Here is a 6,778-nt window from a genome sequence, read left to right as displayed (position 1 = left end):
CATTTCCAATACTTTTACTTCTACTCCACTACATCTCAGAGGCAAATATTGTACTTTTACTCCACTACAATTATTTGAAAACTTTAGTTACTAGGTACTTTGCAGATATAAATTATTACATTATAAAACATACATTAACCACTTTAGCCCTATTTAATACTTAGGCTATTTGAAAATAGCCGATTGTGAGCTTGTAGATCTGCTATTTTCAAACATGTCAGTACTTTTACTTTTAGTTCTTTAAGTACATTTTGATACCAATACTCTTGTACTTTTACTCAAGTAAATTTTGAATTCCGGACTTTTACTTGTAACAGAGTACTTCTACATTGCAGTATTGTCACTTTTACCACTTTTACCACTGCCCAACTGCCACTCAAAGTGGCCACAGTCCTTGCTCAAGTGGTATACTGTAGGCTTTGGGATGCAGCGGCTCTACTAACTGAAGACCCGCCCTCGCTGCCCTTCCAGCCAATAGCATTTGCGTACCGGTTCCATTCGGGACCGGAAATTCCGAGATGGTGGATTTGAATTAGCTGAAATAGTGGCTTCTAAACGGGTCTGTATAGAAAAAATGGGCTTTTTACCAGGTTGCTCGAAGAGTAACCGGGTCCGATTGATTCGATTACGTTCACGAGTACGATTGGCCTCTCCCAGCTGGCCAGCATTCACATTGGCCAAGATTCTTCCGTGCCCGAGTACACTTCATTGAACAGTAATGGTAAATATGTGCCTCATGGGCGTGCTGTGGACTATGCAGCTTTGGGAGATGGAGAATGTCATTCACAGAAGAAGTGTCACTTGTCAGAGTTTAGAGTGAATAATACAGTTTGACTGTGTTCCTGGCATTGTCTTGAGTTATAATATTAACAGAACAACAATACAAAACCAAAGCAGTGTGTGCGCTGGTCTTTGAAACCTTGGAATGTAACGTCGTCTGTAATTATCATGACAGTGATGTTGCTGACGCATCCTTGGTATTTTAGCAGTGACGTCACAGACTAATCCTTGGTATATTTATCCTAGTGGCAGCGTTCGCTACACATGTAGAACTATGAGAATGTACAACCCAGGTAAAATAATGTGTCATTATAAAAAAATATATAAATGATATAGGATTTACAGTCCACTTCCTTCTGTTGGTACGGATGGATTCACATTGCAGCGTTCCATACTCGAGTACACATGATCCGGATCCGAGACTACCTCCCCAGGCGGTCTCGGGTACGGTACGGTGATCCGTTCCGGGGAACGGTACGCAACGTTCACACTATCACAACATCTGCCAAGTGATCCGGGGTGCGCACCCGGAACCATAGTCTGAATCCGCCCTAGAACTACTCAACACTTTTTAGCGACCTCTTAGACTTCTTCATCATTGACTGTCCTTCAATCCTTTAAGCCAATGGGGAGACTTCCTTGTTTTGGCTGTCCTTTAAGCTAATGGAGAGACTTCCCTGAGACTTCTCCATACTCTGAACGACGGCCGTCCTCCCATACTATGGGATCTTAACCCCCCCGCCCTCCCCCCTGTCTTCTCCCCCTCCTTCAATCACGCAGCTGGGGCTGACGAGCGTGTATCGTCGCCCGGCCGCCAGCGCTGCTTATTAATTAGCTCCAGGCGTGTAAGCTCAGAAGCTCATTTAAGTGGGCATTGGGCTACAGTCTAACCTCCGTGACCGTTTTGGTTGACAAAGACAGCAGTAGTTGAGCCATGTTTGGTTGCTACAGAGCCTGCTAATGAGTGCTAAGTGCTAACAACAAATATATGCTAACACTCACACACACACACACACACACACACGCACACGCTCACACACATGCACACGCTCACAGAGAGAAGCAGCTGGTCGTGTTTGATCGGGGCAAAAAAAAGCAACCTGGTATAATATGACTGTCAGTCATCATTTTTTCAATGTTTCTTTTTTTTTTTTTTTACAGTTAACTTTTGAGCTTTTTAGCTTTTTAACTCAGGACCCAATAAGAGAAATTAGACGTTTGCCAGGGACCCAAACTAGTGATCAGATCTACAAGCTCACCACGTGCCGTGTTGAGATCTTGTAGATCTGCTATTTCCACCACTTCTTAACTCTTGACTTTTTATTTGGGAAAAATAAATTGTTTGGGAAACAGCTGTCTATGGGGTCCTTGGCCTTTCTTTGCCGCATTGCCACAAATGACGTTTAACTGGCCAGGGACTAGAGCAGGAGTCTTAGACAGGGGGTCCAGGACCCCCAGGAGGTCCGCAGTGTTGGACAGATCTCCATGTGGTTGGACATACTTGCAGGCAGGCTTAAAGTATCTTTCCACTCGGCATGCAGACAATTGTATACACTGCATGTTAAACCAGTGCAAAGTAAAGTAACTAAGTACATTTACTCAAGTACTGTACTTAAGTACAATTTTGAGGCATTTTTACTTTACTGGAGTATTTCCAATTTTCAATACTTTTACTTCTACTCCACTACATCTCAGAGCAGGCAAATATTATACTTTGACTCCACTACAAATGAAAACTTTAGTTACTAGTTACTTTGTAGATTTTGATTATTATTACAAAACATTCAGTAACCCACTTGAGCCCTATATACATTTCGACCATTTGAAAATAGCAGATCTACAAGCTCACAATGCGTCGCATCGCGTGTATTTGATAGATGTTTATACATTTTAAACACTTAAAAACTGGTGAAAGGGGATATTTTTGCATAATGAGTACTTTCTACTTTTGGTACTTTAAGTACATTTTGATAGCAATACTTTCGTACTTTTACGCAAGTACATTTTGAATTCCGTCTTTTCCCACATGGAAAGAAAATATATGAACCTATATTGCCACATATATGTTCAACATATATGCCACATATATGAAATTGGACCCCTACATATATGTCTTTCAACATATATGCACATATATATGCATATATATATGTATATATGCACATATATGCGCATATATATGAATGCTGCATATATGCCCATATATGTAGGGGTCCAATTTCATATATGCATTATATATATATGCTAAATATAGGTCATATATGTATATTTACACATATATGTTAAATATAGGTCATATATGTTTATTTACACATATACAGTATGTTAAGGATATGTATACCTACATAAATACAAATATGCATACCTACATGAATTAAATAAAACACAACATCTGGAAGTTATTAAACATTTATTCAAAATCTCAATTAAACATAATCACAACAGAAAATAATTGGTTGATCTTAGACAGGAATAATAACTTCTATAACTTCAATTATTGGTTAGAATTATATGTAATAATAATAATAATAATAATAATAATAATATAATTATGTAAGTTTGTCTTGTCGAATGATCTCATGGTATGTTTGACATCACATGAACTTCACTTGTACGAACAACAGATTATCAGCACAGGTTGTTTACCAGAAAGCGCAATAAGATATGCTTCGCAAATAAATTAAAGGCATGAATGAAAATGAATGTTTTGCACATAACTTTCACTCAAAGCCAATCGAAGTCCATCAATCGCTTCAGGAGGGAGGAGACAGGAGGATAGACCCACTTTTCTGGCTGAGCAGCTTTGTCGTGTTGGTGCCACCGCCAATGGGTTGATCCCAACGAAACATCTGAAATCACAAATCACATATGGAAAAGGTGCACTCATAGCTGCTCTACAAGAGAGCACATTGTTCGAGTTACATATGATGGTTCTACTTCAAGCAGAAAGTTACCTTTGAATGAATTCCAGTGTGTAACAGGCGTGCTTCTGTGCACCAGAGTGAAGTTGTAATAACTGGAAAAACTGCCAGTCCAGCCAGGAAGTTGATCTGTGGAGCCACAACGACCGGACCCTCAATGCTCAGCATCCACTTTGTAGCTGTGAGAACTTCACCTAAACATAATTAGACATATATGGTTTGCATGTTAACAGTGTTCGTCTGTTGCTTTCCACATAACAAAAGATTGTTAAACTAAAACATGACCTCTATATAGTCTCCGTATTTGCAATGCTTTAAAACAGATTAGAAAAAAACAGTTTACACTACCTAAGACAATTAGACGAGTCGGGAAGCTTCATTATCCTTTCAACAACTGCTGCTGTCGCCAACACCTAAAAGACAGAAAAACAAATAAAAATGCGTAGTCATTGACCCCAGCTCAACAGTTGAGGGTAACAGCTTGGTGTAAAAGAGTGGCATAATTTTTTGTACAAGCTATTAATTGTATTTGCATACATAGTATTAAGAATTATAAAGGAGGAAAATGTCAAACAACAAAAAAGAAAAGTATCAAACGAAAGTAAAAGGTATCCAAACATGTAATACAAAAATAAAGGCATCCTCAGACTCTATTGCAAGTAGAGACATCACGTAGCAGCAGATGTTTTTCTCACCTGAAAATCGTCTTCGCACTTCTTCGTGTCCAGTCTTTGCACTGGTGATCAGTGCTCACTGCAAGCCAGGTGTTTCTTTCAGCATCTGTGATAGTAGAAATAGACATAGATATTATTTGTGCGTCAGTAATTTAAAATGTAATGTTAACTCATCAGATTGCTCATAATTTGCGCCACCGTGCCCCCTTCTCATCATTCAGTTCTTCTGATGAATTTGGCAAAGTGTTTCACAATGCAGAACTGATTAATGATTAATGTTGTACAAATCAGTGGTTCTCAAACATGTTCACGTCAAGGACCCCCTAATTAGTAGTCTATGTACTTGGCTAAGGACTCAAGATTTGAGTTACAAAAGTGTTTCAGAAATATTCCACACAGTTTATTTACAGTGTTTTTTAGTTTTTTAATAGCTGATCTACAAGCTCACAACGCATCACCATGCGCTGCACTGTGAGCTTGTATATCTGCTATTTTCAAATAGGCAATTTATAGGGTTTAAGTGGTTAGACTGATTTTGATGCTATATAACCTCATTTACCTGGGGACCACCTGGAAACCCCCCAATGACCCCTGGGGGTCCCTGGAGCCCACTTTGAGAACCACTGATAAACATTACCTGCTTTTGTTAGCTACTGTCTGCAAAACAAGTAAAGAAAAATGGATTACCAAATCTGTCAGCTGATTCGATTTTGTTTTATCCATTGGTACTATTTGTACTCTCTTTCTCTTAATTAAATGATTGTACTTTGTACTGTAGGTTTCAAACAAAATTCATAGATATGATAATAATTAATTACAGTCAAAACAAATGAGGCCAACATTAGCTTTCACTGTTGTGGAATGATTTATACCTGAAATAAACACTGATATGCACCACATGGAAATTAATATGCTAATGCCATGTCTAAGACTGTGTTACACACCCCAAAAACCTTATCTACAAGCTCACAATGTGTCGCTGTGAGCTTGTAGATCAGTGATTCTTGGGCGTGCAACGGTGTCTTACGACGAAACATACTTTAAGCTTTAGACCCGAGCGAATCACGACATTCATGACAGTCATGAGGAAACTTCAACCTGGTTTTTGCACTTTCTCCATTTACGGCCCTACATCTACATAAACGTTCATATTTCAAATATAAAGTGCTTATCTCATGGCCATGGATGTTAAAAGTCACTTCGGGTGGGTGTAAGTATCCGTATATTCCGGATTGTTCATAGAAAAGCATTTTAATCCGATCGGTGGCCATTGTGTCATAGACTTAAAATGTATCAGAGTGCAGTACACCTCCCAACCGATACGGTCACGTAGTTGAACGCATAAGGAAATACGGAGAAAATGGCCACCGATCGAATAAAAATGCTTTTTATTGAACAATACAGACAATACGGGTATTTCTGAGTGCCCGAGTAGACTTGTAACATCCATGGCCATGGAGTAAGCACTTTATATTTAAAATCTGAACGTTTATGTAGATGTACAGGTTCTAAATGGAGAACGTGCAAAAAACAGGTCTAAGTTCAGCCATGACGCTCGTGACGGACGAGCGTCGTGTGATCCATGGCTAATACACAAATATAACTGCACATTTACGATACTAACAAGTTGGATAACATTTTAATTCCATAAACTAATTAAACGTACCTGTTATCTAGTAGAGTAGAAGCATGGAAGCAACCGGTTTGTAAATAAATGTTTGCTCAGCAGACAGACGTTACTTCCTCTGTTTCAAAATGAATAGGCTCCGCCTTCAGATGCATGACGTAATGTGTCATTGTAGTAGTTCTCAACCTGTGGGGTCGGGACCCCGAGGGGGGTCCCCAACATGATTTTGGGGGGGTCCCCAGATGACAGTGAAGTAACAATTTATGTAACCTTTTTAATACCAAAAAAAAATATATATATATAAAAGAAAGCAAAGAAAAAGACCATTACTGCATCAAAAGTAATCAACAAAGTATACTAAAACAACTGGTCAAACGTTGGCCAAATTGTCCAATAATAATATAAGAAAGAGGCAAAAATAACCCACCGAGTCGTTGTTGTGAGCTTGTAGATCGGCTATTTTCACAATATTGATCTGTGGAACGGAGTCAAACTAAATGCATCAACTCCTACGTGCATATTGGTTGGGGCGGGGGTCCCCAGTTCAAATTATTTTGGGGGATCTCGGCCTGAAAAGGTTGAGAACCACTGCTGTAAGTAACGGGCACTGCATGGGATATCTGCACACCTCAATGTAAAATTGGCTATTTTGTCCAAAATGTAAAAAGAAATGTAATATTTTGAAAATATTTTTACGTAAAATAAAGTATTATATTTATAAATTATTATAAGTAGTATGATTAGAAAATTCTTAAACATTTGACAATCAAGGTCTA

General features: G+C 38.7%; 1 long non-coding RNA gene across 1 annotated transcript; it reads right to left on the bottom strand.

Annotated features, from left to right (window-relative positions):
• Window positions 1-4,047: 4,047 nt before the first annotated feature.
• LOC308076648 lies at window positions 4,048-6,089 on the bottom strand. The gene is made up of 3 exons (XR_013932305.1): window positions 6,042-6,089; window positions 4,397-4,481; window positions 4,048-4,114 (listed from the first exon to the last, which is right to left on the bottom strand). It is a non-coding gene; the product is annotated as an uncharacterized lncRNA (long non-coding RNA).
• Window positions 6,090-6,778: the final 689 nt, after the last annotated feature.

Source organism: Gymnoscopelus braueri, assembly GCF_963280865.1.
Source record: "Gymnoscopelus braueri genome assembly, contig: SUPER_20_unloc_1, whole genome shotgun sequence".
Classification (NCBI taxonomy): domain Eukaryota; kingdom Metazoa; phylum Chordata; class Actinopteri; order Myctophiformes; family Myctophidae; genus Gymnoscopelus; species Gymnoscopelus braueri.
The sequence above is the reverse complement of the archived record's forward strand: the minus strand, read 5'-3'. Positions and strand labels throughout refer to the sequence as shown.